Source organism: Primulina eburnea, chromosome 7 (assembly GCF_022965805.1).
Source record: "Primulina eburnea isolate SZY01 chromosome 7, ASM2296580v1, whole genome shotgun sequence".
In the NCBI taxonomy this organism is placed as follows: Eukaryota; Viridiplantae; Streptophyta; class Magnoliopsida; order Lamiales; family Gesneriaceae; genus Primulina; species Primulina eburnea.
In genome coordinates this window covers 34,849,680-34,870,192 of record NC_133107.1, presented here as the reverse complement: position 1 = coordinate 34,870,192, position 20,513 = coordinate 34,849,680, and positions in this window count along the sequence as shown.

Sequence of the window (20,513 nt, the reverse complement as noted above, 5' to 3'; positions counted from 1 at the left end):
GAAGTTAAACAAACATAATCTACAATGAAAACTCAAGTTAAAAGAGAGTTAGAGTCTGATCCAGGAGCCGAAGAAATGTTCAGAAGGAAGTTTGGGGATATCATTCTTTACGAAATGATCCTTGAAACAAACTCCGGGAGTGGTAATGTCCACAGTCAAACAGATCTGTTGCTTCCATTGATATTGAAATGTAGCATCGATTTCTTCCAGAATCATGCTAATGAGATTAGAGAGTGCTGGTTGATTGATGCCGATATCATCTATGATGCCCTGTAAGGCATCTAATAATACATTAGGGCTGACAAGACCCAAGCTTGCTAGATTCTTTCTAGGCCTTAAGCTTGCTGGAATCTCTATTCCTGTTGAAGTACTTTGCAAACAAGCTGCAGGGTGCTCATATTACTGAAGACAAAAGCTAAATGTAACGCTTCTGGTTAAAGAGCATTTGTAGATCTACTGCTTTTATTTCTGCATCGTGTAATGTACTGAAATGGTTTCTAATAAAATTTTAGTTTTACGTACTTTACCTTCCCTTCTGCTTTTCTGCAAAAGACTTACTGTTAGTTAAATACTATAATAACCGAGCAATTATAAAAGCTAAACCAAGATAACAGAGAATAATCAAGTTAAATATATCAAACCAAGAGAGTTACGAAAATAAGAAAACTTATTTTCTGGTAAATGTTTTGTGAAGATATCTGCTGTTTGTTGATCAGTGGAAACGTATTCCAAACGAATGTTCTTCTTTTGCACATGATCTCTGATGAAATGATGTCTGATGTCTATGTGCTTCGTTCTGGAATGAAGTACTGGATTTTGTGTGATTGCAATTGCACTGGTATTGTCACAGAATATAGGTGATTCGGAGGCTTGAATCCCATAGTCTCTTAACTGTTGCTGAATCAACAATATCTGAGAGCAGCAGCTTCCAGCAGCCAGATATTCTGCTTCTGCAGTAGATGTGGCTATGGAAGTCTGCTTCTTGCTAAACCAGGAATATCAGCCTATCACCAAGAAATTGACAAAAACCACTTGTGCTTTTTCGGTCTAGTTTGCAACCTGCATAATCAGCATCTGAATATCCAATAAGATTTAACGATGAATCAATGGGATACCATAAGCCGACATTTTGAGTTCCTTTTAATTACTTCAAAATACGTTTAGCAGCAATATAATGAGATTGTTTAGGGTTAGATTGAAATCTAGCACAAATACAAACAGCAAACATGATATCTGGTCTACTGGCAATCAGATATAATAATGAACCAATGAGACCGCGATACTGAGTTACCTCTACTGGAATTCCACTTTCATCTTTATCAAGTTTAATAGATGAGCTCATTGGAGTAGAAGCAGCAGAGCATGCTTCCATTCCGAACTTTTTCAGAAGCTCCTTGGTGTACTTGGCTTGATTTATAAAAATGCCAGTCTCCAGTTGCTTAATCTGTAATCCTAAGAAGAATGTTAATTCTCCCATCATAATCATTTCGAATTTATCCTGCATCAATTTTCCAAACTTTGCACATAATTTGGGGTTAGTTGACCCAAAAATGATATCATCGACATAGATCTGTACTAATAGAATATGCTTATTCTTGACTAATGTAAACAGAGTTTTGTCTACTGCTCCAATGGTAAAGTCATGATCGATAAGAAACTGTGATAAAGTGTCATACCATGCTCTAGGTGCCTATTTTATACCATATAATGCTTTGTGTAATTTAAATACGTGATGAGGTGAGAAATGATCGATAAAACCTGGAGGTTGTTCGACGTAGACTTCTTCTTGTAAAAGACCATTCAGAAAAGCATTTTTCACATCCATTTGATATACTTTGAAATTCTTGAAAGCAGCAAAGGCTAAGAATATTCTAATTGCTTCGAGCCTTGCTACTGGTGCGTAGGTCTCATCAAAGTCTATTCCTTCTTCTTGTCTGAAACCTTGAGCAACCAATCTTGCTTTATTTCTCACCACTGTGCCTTCTTCATTGAGTTTGTTTCTAAATACGCACCTAGTTCCAATGACAGCTTGGTGAGATGGTCTAGGCACTAGAAACCAAACTTCATTTCGTTTGAATTGATTCAGCTCTTCTTGCATGGCTTCAATCCAACTAGGATCCAGAAGAGCTTCTTCAATTTTCTTTGGTTCATCCTGATATATAAAAGCAGCATGCATGTATTCATTAAGAATTTGCCTTCTGGTTCTCAAAGGTGCTGCTGGATTACCAATAACCAGAGATGGAGGATGAGATTTTCTCCAGATAAAAGGATTTAAAAGGATATCTTCCTGATTTGATATGTTGAGATTGTTCTCGACGGAACCAGTAGTAGGTTCTTGAGTGTCTTCTGCTGGTATTGGTAGATCCAAAGTCTGTACTTCTGGTTCCACTATCGGAATGTCTGGTTCTGGATTTTGAAGATCCTTGATGTTTGCTTCTACATCATCTTCACTGTCTAGTTCCAAGTGAATCCTGTCTAGCATGTTGCTTAAATCAGATATGTTAGATATTTCAGGAGCACTGCTGTCTTCATCGAAGACAACATGAATCGACTCTTCAACATTAAGAGTTCTATTGTTGAAAATTCTAAAGGCTTTGCTTACAGCAGAATAACCAAGAAATAAACCAGCATCTGATTTTGAGTCAAATGCAGTTAAATGATTTTGCCATTATTTAGTACAAAACATTTGCAACCAAACACATGAAAATAAGATACGTTAGGCTTCTTCCCTTTCCATATTTCATAAGGAGTCTGATTGTGCCTTTTGTTGACCATAGATCTGTTTTGCGTGTAACAAGCAGTATTGATAGCTTCAGCCCAGAAGCACTGAGAGATGTCTGCATCTGCTTGCATTGTTCTAGCTGCTTCTTTTAGAGTTCTATTTCTCCTCTCAATTACTCCGTTTTGTTGAGGTGTTCTGGCAGCTGAATATTCATGATGAATCCCCTGTTCATTCAAATATAACTCAAAATACTTGTTAGTGAACTCAGTGCCCCGATCACTTCTGATTTTAATGATGGAAGTAGATTTTTCATTTTGAATCCTTTTCAGAAGCTTGATCAGGAGGCTACTGGTTTGATCTTTTCCTGCGAGAAATATTACCCAAGTGAATCTAGAAAAGTCATCAATAACAACAAGAGTATATTTCATTCCCCCTAAGCTCATGATAGGGATTGGACCAAATAGATCCATATGCAGTAGTTCCAGACATCTTGAAGTTGATTTGCTATCTTTGTTCTTGAAACTGGATCTTATCTGTTTCCCAAGCTGACAAGCAGAACAAACATGATTTTTAACAAAATTAATATCAGGTAATCCATCAACTATATTCTGCTTCTTGAGATAATTGATTGACTTGAAATTCAGATGATTCAATTTCTTGTGCCATAGCCAGTGTTTATTGCTAAGAGAGGCAACTAAGCATGTAGGAGTAATAACATGATTTGAGTTCCAAGAGACTCTGTAAGTGTTGTCTTCTCTTTTTCCAGTTAACACAGTAGTTTTAGCAGAATCTCTAACTATACATGAATGCTTCTGGAAAGCTACAGAATAACCATTATCACATAGTTGACTAATGCTGATAAGATTGTAACAAAGATTGTCAACTAATAACAAATCATTAATAGTTATGTTACCATGGATAATCTTACCTTTACCCATGGTTTTACCTTTTGAGTTGTCTCCAAAAGTTATCTTTGGTCCAGTGCAACTCACTATCTCAGAAAGTAGGTTTTTCTGTCCAGTCATGTGTCTGGAACATCCACTGTCCAGATACCATGTAGAGTTACTGACTTCTGCTGTTCCTGCAAACAAAAATCTTAGTATCTGGTACCCAAATCTATTTGGGTCCAAGCCTTATCAGTCCTTTGGGGACCCATATTTGTACAATTTTTGGTGACCTTGTACTTCGGGTATCCAAAGATGTGTGTGCAATAGAAGGTCTGTTATTTCTAATAGTATGCATATTAAAGTGTTGTTCCTCCTTTCTGTTTCTGTTTTCCAGTCTGTATCTCTTCTGAACAGGTTTAGAGTTGTAGTACTGGTAATTTTTAACCTTCATAGGATGATGTCTTCCAGAGTTGAATTCTTTTCTGAATCTAGAACTCTGGTCAACTTTTTCCTTAGGTTTAATGTAACCCAGACCATAGTGCATTCTTCTGTTCATCTGATTTACATTCCTTTCAACTGAAGCAGTAGGTACTTCTGGTTTCTGTACCACGTTGGATTTCACAAAGTGAATATATTTCCCTTTGCACATATCCAGTGTTGGCTTAGTATTCGTTTCAGAAGTGCCTTCATTATTACAAAAACCGAGACCACTCCTATCTCCTGACTGTTTTTGTAATTCTTGCATCTTTTCCAGTGAAACAGAAGACTTGTTCCAAGCATTTACCAGTAGCGACAACGTCTGGTTTTCAGAAAGCACCTTCTGGTAATCTGCTTTGGCTCTTTCATTCTCAGTTATTAATTTACTCATCTTAACTTGTAAATCATTACAGCTGTCTACTTGCAAGCAAGTTAACTTACTGTTCTGATTCTTAAGTTCTGATTTTCGATCTTAACTTTTTCAAATGATTGAGAAAGTCTAGAATACTCTTCTACCATGTCATGTAGTGCATCAATCAAATCAGTTCGTGTAAATCCGTTAGAGTTAAAATCAAATACCTCTCCAAATTTCGAGGTTGAATCATTGTCTGCCATGAGACATTTAACTTCTTGTGCATCACTGTCACTGGAATGACTTTCTGAATCAGATGACTCAGAACTAGAGTCCGCCCATTTGTATTTGCTTTCTTCAGCAATCATTGCTTTTCGATCTCTTCTGGATTTTTTGTCATTCCTCTTGTGATCCTTTCTCTTCTGGTCAACCTTCTTTGGTTTAGGACAATCAGCAATGAAGTGACCTATCTTTCCACAGTTAAAACATCACATATCACCAGATGGTGAATCTTTCTTGAAGTTTCGATTGGGACCCTGATAAGTTCGATGGTTCTTATTCATGAACCTGGAGAATTTCTTTACAAATAAGGACATAGCATCACTACTGATTTGTTCAGCAGTCTTCTCCAATGTACTGTCAATGATCACAGTAGGTAGTGCTTGAGGTGCTTGAGGTACAACTGTAGCTGTAGTAGAAGAAGTAGTGGCAGTAGTAGTAAAAGCAGTAGCAGTAGCAGCAAGAGCCTTGGTAGGTAGGCTTGAAGGCTCTTCTCCACTTCTTACTTCCAATTCGAACTCGTAAGCTTTCAGATATGCAAATAAGTCGTGCAGTTCCAACTTGTTCAAGTCTTTGGACACTCTCATAGCCATTGTTTTAACATCCCATTCTCTGGGTAAGGCTCTCATCACTTTGAGGGCTATTACTCTGTTGCTATGCTCTTTACCCAGAGCTGCTAGCTCATTTACCAGGCTACTGAATCTTTCATCGAACTCGTTTAGAGTTTCACCAGCTCTCATTTTTAGATTTTCGAACTTCTGCATTGCTACAGACAGTTTGTTTTCTTTCGTCTGCTCATTTCCTTCACATATCTGAATGAGCTTTTCCCAAATATCTTTTGCCGTAGAACACATTTTGATCTTGCTAAAGGTGTTCTTGTCGAGAGTTTTATACAATATATCCTTTGCCACATTATCAAGGTTGGCCTTCTTCTTATCTTCACTGATCCATTCACTTCTTGATTTTTCAACCATCTGCGGTGCACCCTCAGTAACAGCAACAGTTGTGTTAGGCTTTAATATTTTCAATGGACCATCTGTGGTGACATACCACATGTCATAATCTTGTGCTGCAAGATGAGCTTGCATTCTGATCTTCTAATCATCGAAATCTTCCTTAGAGAACATAGGGATTTTGCTGAAGTGTGCCATCTGTTGTAGTTTTTCAAGAACAAGAATGACCTGCTCTGATACCAATTGTTGAGGATCGAAGTTGAGTTTAGAGGGGGGTGAATAAACTCTACTCGTTTTTCTTTCTTCTTCTGATGAGGTACTAAAATCCTGTTAGAGATATTAGTTAATCTTGTACTTATACTTTCACCTAGATTACAATAAACGTGCGGAAACAATCTGATGAAGTAATTGAAAGACAATAAAAACAGTAGGCAGCAGTTGTTTATGGAAGTTCGAAGATGAAATCTTCTACGTCTCCCCTTCTTCTGTTTCCAGAAGGTATAACTAAAAGACTTTGGAAATTACAGTACAACTCTTGTACACACCCACTTCAGAAGGACTTACACCTCAGCCTACTGAAACTCTTAGTTACTCAACTCACAAATATTGTGATACACAAAGTTCTGAAAAGACTCTTTTCAGATTACAAACTCTTCCTGATAAAGTATAAGTGATGTAAAGATTGTGAAGAGTGTAAAAATCAGTAGCACAAGATGATCTTTAAAAGATCAGATATTAGCTATGAAGCGTGTGCTACTTTCCTTTGTGTTGAACTTTAAGTACTCAAGGAATTTCGAGATTTTGTCTGATAAGTGAAAATAGCTTTGATCCTTGATGTTATGCGAAAGTAAGTGTTGTCGTATAAGGATTTGTCCCATGTATATATAAGCTACTGAGTTCAACGTTCATAATCAGAGGATGTCTCAAGATAACTGATACAATCAGCTTTATTACCAAAAGAAGTTCCTGCAGAAAAGCTATAAAACAATCAGTCTTGTTTTATACTTAATTGGGTAAGGTGCATTAAATGACTCCGTATAGTATTTAATGCTGCAATTAATACTAGTACTAGGAACCCTTAACGGTAACAATTAAGGTAGTAACGTTAGGCAACGTCTTCTATTGGTTCTGTATTTCTATCATTTCTACTGCTTTAGTTTTACTTAGACCAGTAGCTTCTGATAAGTTAGTCTACTGTTCTGGTCTGCTAGTTTTAGTTAACATCGCCACAACAAAATTCATGTCTAACAGTCTTTTTATAATATTTAGATGGAACAATTCCTTCACTGATACAATTTACATAAGCTCCTCTATCCAAAAGTGCTTCAATAGTAATTTTAAATTTTTTATTAATATTTAATGTTACTTTTGAGTACCATTTTTGGGAAATGATTTGATCAATTTTATTAACCCATACCATTTGATTTATTTCATTATCATCTTTGGGTAAAATATTTTCTTCTTCTTCTTCTTCATCAGAAGTAGAATCTTTTTCCCAAATATGATCATTATTAATACTAAGAGTATTTACTCTTTCTTTTAAATATTTTATTTCAGATTTTATCTGATGTATCTCTCCTTTTAGTTCAGATATAGTAGGCTCTCTTTCTTTTTGTTTTGCATTTTCTAATATTTTATTATAAGAATATAATTTATGTTCTTGTATAGTATTTTGTAAAAGTTTAATAGGCTTGTGATTAGAAGGAACATTATTTAAATATGGCAAATCACAAGCCTACTATCTCTGAACTAAAAGGAGAGATAGATCAGATAAAATATGAAATAAAATATTTAAAAGAAAGAGTAATTACTCTTAGTATTAATAATGATCATATTTGGGAAAAAGATTCTATTTCTGATTAAGAAGAAGAAGAAAATATTTTACCCACAGATGATAATGAAATAAATCAAATTGTATGAGTTAATAAAATTGATCAAATCATTTCCCAAAAATGGTACTCAAAAGTAACATTAATTATTAATAAAAAATTTAAATTTACTATTGAAGCACTTTTGGATACAGGAGCTGATGTAAATTGTATCAGTGAAGGAATTGTTCATTCTAAATATTATAAAAAGACTACTCAATTTATAACAGCTGCTAATAAACAACCTCTTATAGTTAATTATAAATTGTCTGATGTAGCAATATGTAATTCTGGAGTTTGTTTAAAGACTACTTTTATTCTCATTAAAAATATCTCTACTCCTGTGATTCTAGGAACTCCATTTTTCCAAATGTTGTTTCCTATTAATAAAATTAATGAAAAGGGTTTATATACCAATATTAAAGGAAATAATTTATTTTTCCCATTTACCACTATACCTGTTTCAAAATCTATAAATATTTTACAAAAAATAGTAAATAATAAATAAAATTTTGTTACTTCATTAAAGATGAAGTTCTTTTTAAAAATATTAAAGAGAAAATAAATTCTGAGAAAATTCAAGAAAAAATAAAAATTATTTCAGAAAATATATCTAAAGAAATTTGTGTTGATGTTCCTAATGCCTTTTAGAATAGGAAGAAACATCAAGTTAGTCTGCCTTATATGGATGATTTTATTGAGGATAAAATTCCTACTAAAGCTAGGCTTATAGAAATGGGACCTAGACTTTTAAATTATTGCAAAGAAGAAAATGATAGTCTTCTTAAATAAGAATTGATAAGACCAATTAATAGTCCTTGGAGTTGTCCAGCATTTTATGTAGAAAATGCAGCAGAAATTGAGAGAGGAGCTCCAAGACTTGTTATCAATTATAAACCGCTTAATAAAGCATTAAAATGGATAAAGCATCCATTACCATATAAAAGAGATTTATTAAATAGATTATTTAAGGGTAAAATATTCTCTTCTTTTGATTTAAAATCAGGATTCTACCAGATTCTTCTAAAAGAGGAAGATAAATATAAAACAGCTTTTACTGTACCATTTGGCCATTACGAATGGAATGTAATGCCATTTGGATTAAAAAAATGCTCCAATGGAATTTCAAAATATAATGAATGAAATTTATAATTCATATATAGATTATATTATTGTTTATATAGATGATGTCCTTATATATTCCGATAATATTGATCAGCATTTTAAACATTTGAATATATTTATTCAAGTTACTAAAAAAGCCGGATTGGCAGTAAATCAGAAAAAAGTAAAACTTTTTCAAACTAAGATAAAATTCTTAGGACATTATATTGAAAATGGAATAATAATTCCTATTGAAAGAGCAATTGTTTTTGCTGATAAATTTCCTGATAAAATCACTGATGTAAATCAATTACAAAGATTTCTTGGAAGTCTTAATTATATATGAGATTTTTATAAAGATCTCGCTCAAGATTGTAAATTATTATTTCAAAGGTTGGAGAAAATTCCTCAACCATGGACTGATAGTCATACTTTAGCAATACAGAAAACAAAAGAAAGAGTTAAAGAACTCCCTTGTTTAAAAAAAATTAAAAAAAAATTTAAAATATATATATTATTTTATAATAAAATCATGTTTATTGCTTGTATCTTTGTAATTTTTGCAAAAATATCATACACTACATATTTGAAAGGTTTAAATTAGAAAATGTATTAATCTATCTAAGGATGTTTAATTTTTATTTGAAAAAAAAATTCAATTTTAATATTCTGATCAATATAAAATATGATTTATGAAATCTTTTTGAGTGATTAACCATTGTGATAAAATCAGGTATTAAAGTATATGGCCCAAGATATACCTTATAAGAGTGCCTAAAATTTTAAACTCACACATATTTTATGAGTAAGTGGAGAGGACTGAGAAAACAACTTTCGAGCCTTTATTGATCATGAGAGAGATTATCTATTGTTTAGATCTTGAGTTCTTATTTTGAAAAAAAAAATGATATTTCCTGAAAAAAAGAGGAGAAAAATACAAAAAGAAAGATATTGAAGATCTATGTAATTTTTAAGTTATATGCTACGACCCATATATCTCTCATAAAAAAAATAAAAAATAAAAAAAGAAAGAGAGAAATTTATTGTAAAAATTAAATAAATATGTGGTCAAGAAGCATAAACTTAGTCTGATTCCATGATATTATGAAAAAAAAAGAAAAAAATATATCAGGAAAAAGATATATAATAAGAACAACTAGATTTTGAATCAATGGATTTTCTATCTTTTGATTAGTTTGGCTCGTCTGTCTGTCTGCATTTTGTAAACCATTTTTCTGAGCATTTATCTGTATTCCAACTCCATGAGAGAAATCGTTGCCATAAATTGAAACATTTATTAACCTGTGAGGATATGGAGTTGAGACTCTTACTAGAATTTCTGAGGGCCATGTACATTTAACTACCTGAAATAAGCTTTGAATTGATCATCTCAAATTATTTCATAAATTATAATTATGATGATCTTGATATAACTTTGACAGTTTTCAAATTTAATTTAAACACTTAGATAGTTCTGATTGTATTTCTATTTAAATTAATCAATATGTTTTGTATTTCTATTAACGCTTAAATTGCTAGGGACTAGCAATAAGCTGGTTGGGAGGTGTGATAAACATAAAAATTGTACATTAATTAAATGTTTTATAATAAAAATATATAGTTTTTGTTTTATTAAATGTTTAAATATTATATGTTTTATAATAAATTGTATAAAATATAAGTTGTTGTGTAATTACAAGTTTTTACTATTTTTTACAGTTTCGATAAGACAAGAATAAACTTGGAGTTTCAGATGGGATTAAGATGATTCTTGGAACTGTAGAAAGTTGATGTTAATATCTACAATATTGATGGCAAGCATGAGATAAAAATCTTCTCACAAGTAAGATCAAATTAAGCAAAAAATAAAGTTACCAAAGGAGTGTCAGTTTTACCATGCTCTAGTATTTTGACCATATCTCTCAAATTACTTGGTCAAATGGTTTGAAAAAAAAATACCACAACTAGACAACTCAATTATCCACATGTTTTTTTTATGTGAAGAAGCAAATTCGGAGAAGAATATTTTCAAAAGTGATGTGTAATATAATATAATATCTTGGAACACCAATGAAGACTTTTGTGTAAAAAAATACAATTTTATTTGTGGTTGTCTCCCCAAATTTGGCTATAAATAGGGGTGCATTGTAATGTATTGAGATATCCCTCATTCTATGAACAAACCTTTGAGTTCATAATTGTAAGGCTCGAGATTCATTAGTCTTCATTAATATGATACTCAAATATATGAGAATGCATGACATGGAATGAGAGGAGAAAATGCACGAGAAATTAGAGTTTTGAGTACAAGATAGACCACACCCGCGCTTAGAAAAGGAGTGCACCCGCGGTCATAAAATGTAAATTTGTGAAGGTGAGGCCGAAGCCACACCGCACCCGCGGTGCTAGAAGGACCGCACCCGCGGTCGATGTCCAGTAGGGTAGGAAATTTTATTCGAAGCAAGACCGCACCCGCGGTGCAACCAAGACCGCACCCGCGGTCGTCGAATTTCAGAAAATGAAAGTGCTGCGGAAGCATGAGCGCACCCGAGCTCCCTGAGCTACCGCACCCGCGGTGATACGTGTTTGCTGAAAAATAATAACACTTGTCTCTAGCCATGCAATATAGATGATATGTCTTCATTTCCTTCATTTTCCAGCATCAGGAATGAGAGTAAAGTTCAGAGAAGTTTCTTCCACTGTTTTGGAGTTTATTTATGCTTGTGCAAACTCTATCCATCCGAATTTAAATTCGAGTTAAGATTTGTGCTCCTCTCTTTGATAGCTACGAAAAGACGTAAGTTTTATTACGTATCAGCAGGTTTTAATAATTATGTGTTGGGGAAATGCTGATATGATTATAGTTATATGTTCTTGAGATGATAGACATAGTAGAAACGTAAACGGATCGAGAAAACGATCGTGTATGGCATTGTTGTGAAATTCAGCATGTATTCGATCGAAGATATACAGATTTCAGAATATATATGTGTTTTGATGATGTTATGAGCTGATGATATGGTTCTTAGATTGATTATATTGAGATTGAGTGATTGGTATGGTCATTATGCGGTAGAATGGTATCGAGAACCATATCATCATGCCGTAGAAAATATAGAATGATATAGTTATGAGCTGATGAAATGGTCATTATGCCGTAGAATGGTATTGAGAATTCTTATTGATTCGTAGATGTGTTGAATTGAGTTAGAGATTGATAGAATGTGTATCAACATTGCCATTTCAGATTGATATTGACAGATTCGACATCGAGACTTCGACTAAAACAGATTATTCGGCAAGAAAGGTATAATTCATGTGATTGTGAGGAAGATACGACTCGAATCAGATTTGATTGGAGTTTCCCAACAAAATCACATACTAGATTTATTGTTTATGTCTTTGATATGATTTGGATTTGTTTATAGATTTATATTCAAATATCTTAATATGATCATGCTTTGTCTATAGATTTATATTCAAGCATTGAGATAGGAGAGTCATTGACAGATTTGTCAAAAAAACTAGACGTTCGGTGTATCGACGCATAGGAGCAGTCTTCCTCCGATTGTAGACATTCGATACAGACACGACCGAAGTCAAGGAGTAAGACGTACAATTACCTCGATTGAGAGGGTAGGTAACAGATAGTGATGTCTTATTCACCCCGGGATCCCTAGAGTAGAGTCGAGTTGAGTCAAGACATGAGTTGATTTGCATTGCATGTTTTTATTGATTGGTTTCATAGACTATGGAACCTATGATTTATGTTACATGCATGAGATTGTGCTTCATGATTTTATTATGCATGTGCATGTATACATGTTTTATACTAGGAGTTGTTCTCACTGGAGTTTCCGGCTGTTGTTATGTCTGTATGTGTGCATAACAACAGGTGGGGCAGGATCTGGGTCACGACAGAGATGAGATCAAGATAGCGTGGTGACTACGGGCGCAGAAGATGACTAGTGGTTTTACTAGACTTGGACTATTTGTAGTTTATGGTTTGTATTTTGTATTAAACCCTAGCTGTATGATTGCACCCAAACACGACATGTTGTATGTTTGTAGAAATAAATAAAGAACTTGTGCTTGTTTATATACATTTGAATGAATGTAAAAAAACAAAAATTTGACCCACATTTTCTCACAGATCCATTTAAACCCCAGATAGAATTGAGTTAGAGCCCGGGTCCCCACAACAGGTGGTATCAGAGCCGTAGGTTCTGTAGACTGAGATAGAATAGAATGAGCGGGGTAGATCGAGTCATCTTCCTTGCTTTTGATGTGCTAGCATGATTTATTGCTTTCCCTATTATGTGTTGTATTATATCTGAGTTGATTTACAACATATAATTGCCAAGACTGAATCAGAACCGATTCTGGATTAGAGGTATATGATCAGAGGAGGGCTGAGACAGATTGTATAGCCTCTGTACAAACCTGTTTGATAACCAGATATGACGCCTACAAGGATACCGCAACCAGCTGCAGGACAAGTGCAAGAATAGGGGAGTACATCAGGTACTGAGATGGACGTAACCGCTACCCCGATGGAGACTCTGTTGAAGCGGTTTCAGTCGTTCCAACCCCAACTTTGAAAGGCTTTGAGAATGCAGCGGATTGGGAAAGCTGGCTGGATGATATAGAAATGTTATTTGAATCACTTGCCTATTTAGATGAACATAGAGTAAAGCTGATTGGACATCAATTGCAAGAAGTGGCCAAGAGTTGGTGGCTAACAGCGAAACGAGCCCTAGAACATCGAGGTATTGATATTACTTGGAAAGTTTTTAAAGATGAATTTTACCAACGTTTCTTTCCAGTATCATACCGAAAAGAGAAAGGAGCAGAGTTCGCCAATTTGAGACAGGGCCAGTGGAACATAGATGTAATGCCCTAGATTATAAATTGAACAATGAGATTATGAAGTGTGGCATGAGACAAGGACCGCACCCGCACTTAGAAAGGGAGTGCACCCGCGATCCTAAAATGTGAATTTGTGAAGGTGAGGCCGAAACCACACCGCACCCGCGGTCCAGGAGCCACCACACCCATGGTGCATGGACAGAAAATGAGAGTTTTTATTCGAGGCCACACCGCACCCGCGCTAGGAGATGTACCGCACCCACGGTTGATGTCCAGTAGGGTAGGGAATTTTATTCGAAGCAAGACCGCACCCGCGGTGCAAACATGACCGCACCTGCGGTCGTCGAATTTAGAAATGAGATGGGATGCCGAAGCTTGAGCGCACCCGCGGTCTAGACGGAGAGCACCCGTGGTGCTGCATGCGAGAAATCCACCCTTCCTTCTTGAGTTGACACATGGAATATATATATAAACTTTGAGTGAATCTTCATTTTCCTCAACCTTCAGAGAGAGAGAACCGAGAGGATTCAACAAAAGCTTCCAAGTTCTTGAAGTTAGAAATTAAATTGTGCAAGAGACATCCATCCAAATTTCAATACAAGAATAGATTTGTGTTCCTTGTATCAAGAGCTATTAAAGGATGTAAGTTTCATTAATTTTCAGCATGTTTTGAAGATTACTTGTTGGGAGAAATTATGATATAATTATGAGTATGTGTTCTTATGATTATTGTGAACGTATATTCTCTACCGGATCGATGAAGGGATATGATATGCGATTGTTATGAAATTTCAGATTAAGTGGTTATGAGATTATGCAGATTTCAGAGTTTGAAAGGGGTTATGATATTGATTATACCTTGTTGATGGATGGATAATATTGATTATGAATCAGAGATTATGATGTATTGATATATGTTGAGAGTTGAATTGACCGGTATCGAGAACTACGCCGTTATGCCGTTGAAATTGCACCAAGATAGATTATTGAATTGTACAAGACCTACTTTGAATTGTATTTGATATGGTGCATCTCTACATTGTCATTTCAGATTTGTATTGGCAACTCTGATAGCGAGACTTCGACTACGACAAGATTACGACAAGAAAGGTATAATTCATGTGATTATAGGGAAGACACGACTCGAATCAAATTTGATTGGAGTTTCCCAACAAAATCACATACTAGATTTATTATTTATATATCTGATATGATTTGGATTTGTTTATCGATTTATATTCAAATCTCTTGATATGATCATGCTTTGTCTATAGATTTATATTCAAGCATTGAGATAGGAGAGTCATTGACAGAGTTGTCAAAACTAGACGTTCGGTGTATCGACGCATATGAGCAGACTTCCTCCGATTGTAGACATTTGATACATACACGACCGAAGTCTAGGAATAAGACGTATAGTTACCCCGATTGCGAGGGTAGGTAACAGACAGTGACGTCTTATTCACCCCGGGATCCCTAGAGTAGAGTCGAGTTGAGTCAAGACATGAGTTGATTTGCATTGCATGTTTTACAGATTGGTTTTATAGACAATGGAACCTATGATTTATGTTACATGCATGAGATTGTGCTTTATGATTTTGTTATGCATATGCATGTATACATGTTTTATACTGGGATTTGTTCTCACCGGAGTTTACGACTGTTGTTATGTCTGTATGTGTGCATAACAACATGTGAGGCAGGATCTGGGTCACGACAGAGATGAGTTCGAGATAGCGTGGTGATCACGGGCGCAGAAGATGACTAGTGGCTTTTACTAGACTTGTAGTATTTGTAGTTATGGTTTGTATTAAACTTTACACTAGTTTGGATTGATGTATTAGAACAAGACATGTTGTATGGTTATAGAAATAAATAAAGAACTTGTGCTTGTTTATATACATTTGAATGAATGTTAAAAAACGAAAATTTGACCCACATTTTCTCACAGATCCATTTAATCCCAGATAGAATTGAGTTAGAGCCCGGGTCCCCACAACAGGTGGTAACAGAGCAGTTGGTTCTGTAAACTGAGATAGAATAGAATGAGCGGGGTAGATCGAGTCATCTTCCTTGCTTTTGATGTGCAAGCATGATTTATTGCCTTCCCTATTATGTGTTGTATTGTATATGAGTTGATTTACAACATATAATTGCCAAGACTGAATCAGAACCGATTCTGGATCAGAGGTATATGATTAGAAGAGGGCTGAGACAGCTTGTATAGACTGTGTACTAACCTGTTTGATAACCAGATATGCCGCCTAGAAGGATACCGCAACCAGCTGCAGGACAAGTGCCAGAACAGGGGAGTACGTCCGGTACTCAGATGGACGTAACCGCTACCCCGATGGAGACTCTGTTAAAGCGGTTTCAGTCGTTCCGACCCATGACTTTGAAAGGCACTGAAAATGCAGCGGATTGCGAAAGCTGGCTGGATGATATAGAAATGTTATTTGAATCACTTGCCTATTCAGATGAACGCAGAGTAAAGCTGATTGAACATCAATGGCAAGAAGTGGCCAAGAGTTGGTGGCTAACGGCGAAACGAGCCCTAGAACATCGAGGTATTGATATTACTTGGAAAGTTTTTAAAGATGAATTTTACCAACGGTTCTTTCCAGTATCATACCGAAAAGACAAAGGGGCAGAGTTCGCCAATTTGAGACAGGGCTAGTGGAACATAGAGGAGTATGTCGCCAAATTCTCGTCCTTGCTTCAATTTGCACCACATGTAGCAGGGAATGACGAGGCAGTTGTTGATCAATTCATAAACGGTTTGAATCCGGATATCTTTACTTTAGTGAATACGGGGCGACCTAACACTTTTTCTGAGGCGCTGAACCGAGCGAAGGGAGCAGAGGCTGGCTTGATTAGGCAGCGAGGAGCTTCATATAGTGTTCAGGTTCAAAAAGCGACGCCACCGCCCGCCGTACAGTTTCCACTACCTCCTCCTCGATTTGATAGTGGAAGCAGTAGTGGCAAGAAAGAGTTTTTGAAGGCTAAGGGGAAGCAGTTCAAGAGAGCAGGGAGCAGTTCGTCGAGCTCCAGTGGATCCCGACAGAGAGGTCAGAGTCAGAGCTCAGAGTATAGTGGTGTCTATTGCAGTTCTTGTGGTGGTAGGCATGCCACTGAGCAGTGTCAGGGAGTGATGGGCAGATGTAACTATTGCAGACAGCCGGGACAATTCGCCAGAGTTTGTACCCAAAAAGGTGCCCCGAGATATCAGAGTGCAGGGTCATCAGTTTCAGTAGCTCAGCCCGAGAGGCAAGCTTCGTCTGGCCATTCCTTCCAGCCCATGCCCACACAGTCCCAGCCTAGAGCCAGAGGTGGCCAGACAGTGAGCCAACCTCCCAGACAACAGGCTCATGTGTTTGCATTGACAGAGGAGCAGGCACATGATGCGCCAGATGATGTGATTGCAGGTAACTGTTCTCTTTGCGGTTATCCTGCATATGTATTGTTAGATACAGGTGCATCACATACATTTATATCAGAACGTTTTTCATTGTTGCATTCCTTGCCTATCGAGTCAATGTCTACTGTAGTATCTATTTCTTCTCCGTTGGGGAGTGGTCTTATAACTGTGACTTCAGTTGAGCACTGTATACTCCAGTTTGAGGGGCATGAGATCGATTTAGACTGTGTTGTACTTGGTCTATCTGATTTCGATTGTATTGTCGGAATTGACATGTTGACTAAGTACAGAGCTACCGTAGACTGTTTCAAAAAGATTGTCAGATTCAGACCTGAGATGACAGAGGAGTGGAAATATTATGGTAAGGGTTCCAGATCTCGGATTCCCTTAGTATCTGCTCTGACTATGAGTAGATTGTTGCAGAAAGGAGCAGAAGGGTTCCTTGTTTATTCTGTGGATCTGCAGAAATCGAGCCCGGCATTGACAGATTTGCCAGTAGTACGGGAGTTTGCAGATGTATTTCCTGACGAAATTCCAGGGTTACCTCTAGCCCGAGAGGTAGATTTTAGCATTGATCTGATTCCAGGTACCGTGCCTATTTCGAGAGCTCCATATAGGATGGCACCGATGGAACTGAAAGAATTGAAAGCACAACTAGAAGATCTTCTAGCGAAGGGATATATCAGACCTAGTGTATCTCCTTGGGGCGCACCAGTGCTATTTGTGCGAAAGAAAGGCGGTTCTATGAGATTGTGTATAGACTACAGACAACTGAACAAGGCAACGATAAAGAACAAATATCTTTTGCCTAGAATCGACGACTTATTCGATCAGTTCCAGGGATCTTCTATCTATTCCAAGATTGATTTGCGATCGGGATATCACCAACTCAGAGTTCGAGATGTTGATATACCGAAGACAGCATTCCGGACCAGGTATGGACACTACGAGTTTTTTTGTCATGCCTTTTGGTTTAAAGAATGCTCCAGCGGTGTTTATGAGTTTGATGAACCGCATTTTCCAGAGGTACTTGGATGAGTTTGTGATTGTTTTTATTGATGATATTTTGGTATATTCAAAGAATTAGAATGAGCATGCCAATCATTTGATAATTGTGTTGCAAACACTGAGAAATGAAAGATTATATGCTAAACTGTCCAAGTGTGAGTTCTGGCTGAGACAAGTTATCTTCTTGGGTCATATTATATCTGGAGATGGTATTTCTGTTGATCCGAGTAAAGTTGAGGCTGTGATCTGTTGGCCTAGACCGACTTCTGTGCCAGAGATACGCAGTTTCATGGGTCTAGCAGGGTACTATAGAAGATTCATCAAAGATTTCTCCAGCATTGCGAAGCCTATTACCCAGTTGACACAGAAGAATACGCCATTTGTGTGGTTTGAAGATTGTGAGTCTAGCTTCTTAGAATTGAAGAAGAGGCTGACCAGTGCACCTGTCTTGATGATTTCTTCAGGTACTGGCGATTTCGTTGTATATTGTGATGCATCTCACAGAGGGTTGGGGTGTGTTCTTATGCAGCGAGGTCATGTGATTGCGTACGCCTCGAGACAACTGAAGACACACGAGGCTCGATACCCAATTCATGATCTTGAATTGGCGGCTATCGTATTTGCATTAAAGATTTGGCGTCATTATCTGTATGGCGAGAAATTTGAAATCTAATCCGATCACAAGAGCCTAAAATACATGTTCTCTCAATCTGAGTTCAATATGAGACAGCGTAGATGGCTCGATTTGTTGAAAGATTTTGATTGCGAAATCAAATACTATCCAGGGAAGTCTAATGCAGCAGCAGACGCCTTGAGTCGAAAGGTTTGTGCTTTATCCTTGTCGACGATGGGGGTTTCAAATTTAGTTGAAGATTGCTGTTTGTCTGGATTGATATTTGATACAGGTAGTAGACCACTACGACTTGCTTCGATTCAAATTGAGCCAGACTTGATCAGGAGGATCAAAGAAGCACAAAGAAGTGATCCGAATGTTCAAAAATCGATTGATATGGTCAGATCAGGGCATATATCCGAATATCAGGTACATGATTATGTTCTATATGTGAATAACCGTCTTGTAGTGCCAGATGTTTCAGAATTTAAACAACAGATTATGTCAGAAGCGCACTGTAGTCGGTTTAGCATTTATCCTGGAGGCCGTAAGATGTACAACGATTTGAAGACACAATTCTGGTGGAAACAAATGAAGACAGATATTGCAGAATTTGTGTCTAAGTGCTTAAACTGCCAACAGGTGAAGGCTGAGAGAAAGAAGCCCGGAGGTTTACTTCAGAGTTGGTCTATTCCAGAATGGAAATGGGACTACATTTCCATGGACTTCGTGACGAAGCTACCTCGATCATCTCGGGGCTGTGATGCGATTTGGGTTATCATTGATCGACTAACCAAATCAGCATGTTTTATTCCATACAGAATGACCTACCGACACGATCAGATGGCAGATTTGTATGTCAGAGAGGTTGTCCGATTGCATGGTGTGCCGAAGTCTATCGTATCAGATCGTGATCCACGATTCACTTCGCACTTTTGGCACAGTTTGCAGCAGGCTCTGGGTACGACTTTACACTTGAGTACTGCTTATCATCCTCAGACAGACGGACAGTCAGAGCGGGCTATCCAGACATTAGAGGATATGTTGAGAGCTGTAGTACTAGATTTTGGTACTAGTTGGCAAGATTCACTGCCATTATGTGAATTCTCGTACAACAGCTATCAGACGAGTATCGAGATGGCACCGTTTGAAGCTTTGTATGGCAAGAAGTGCAGATCTCCGTTGTACTGGGATGATGTATCTGAGGTACCAGAACTTGGGCCTGTTATGATACGTGAGATGATTGAGAAGGTAAAAACCATTCAGAAAAGAATGAAGACGACACAGGATAGACAAGCCAAATACGCCAATGTCAGACGTAGACCGTTGGTATTTGAGCAAGGAGACAGAGTGTTTCTAAAGATTTCTCCTTTCAGAGGCGTGGTAAGATTTGGAAAACGCGGGAAACTGTCTCCTAGATACATCGGTCCTTACGAGATTCTTGAAAAGATTGCCGATCGAGCATATCGACTTCCTCTTCCTCCCTCTTTATCTGGGATACATGACGTCTTTCATGTATCGATGTTGCGCAGATATATGCCTGATATTTCCCATGTCATTCACCCTGATGAAGCCGAGCTTGATCAGACTTTGAGCTATGTCGAGCAACCGATACAGATTCTTGATCGGAAAGAAAAACAGCTCAGGACAAAGACTATTCCGCTAGTGAAAGTCCAATGGAGTCGTCATGGCATCGAAGAAGCGACTTGGGAGACAGAAGCAGATATGAGACAGAGATATCCCAAGTTATTCCAATGATGTAAGTATTTGTTCTCTTTTGATTACATTGCCTCCTTTATGTATCTTGATTAATTGCTCGTGAGTTCGAGGACGAACTTATGTCTAAGAGGGGGAGAAATGTAATGCCCTAGATTATAAATTGAACAATGAGATTATGAAGTGTGGCATGAGACAAGGACCGCACCCGCGCTTAGAAAGGGAGTGCACCTGCGATCCTAAAATG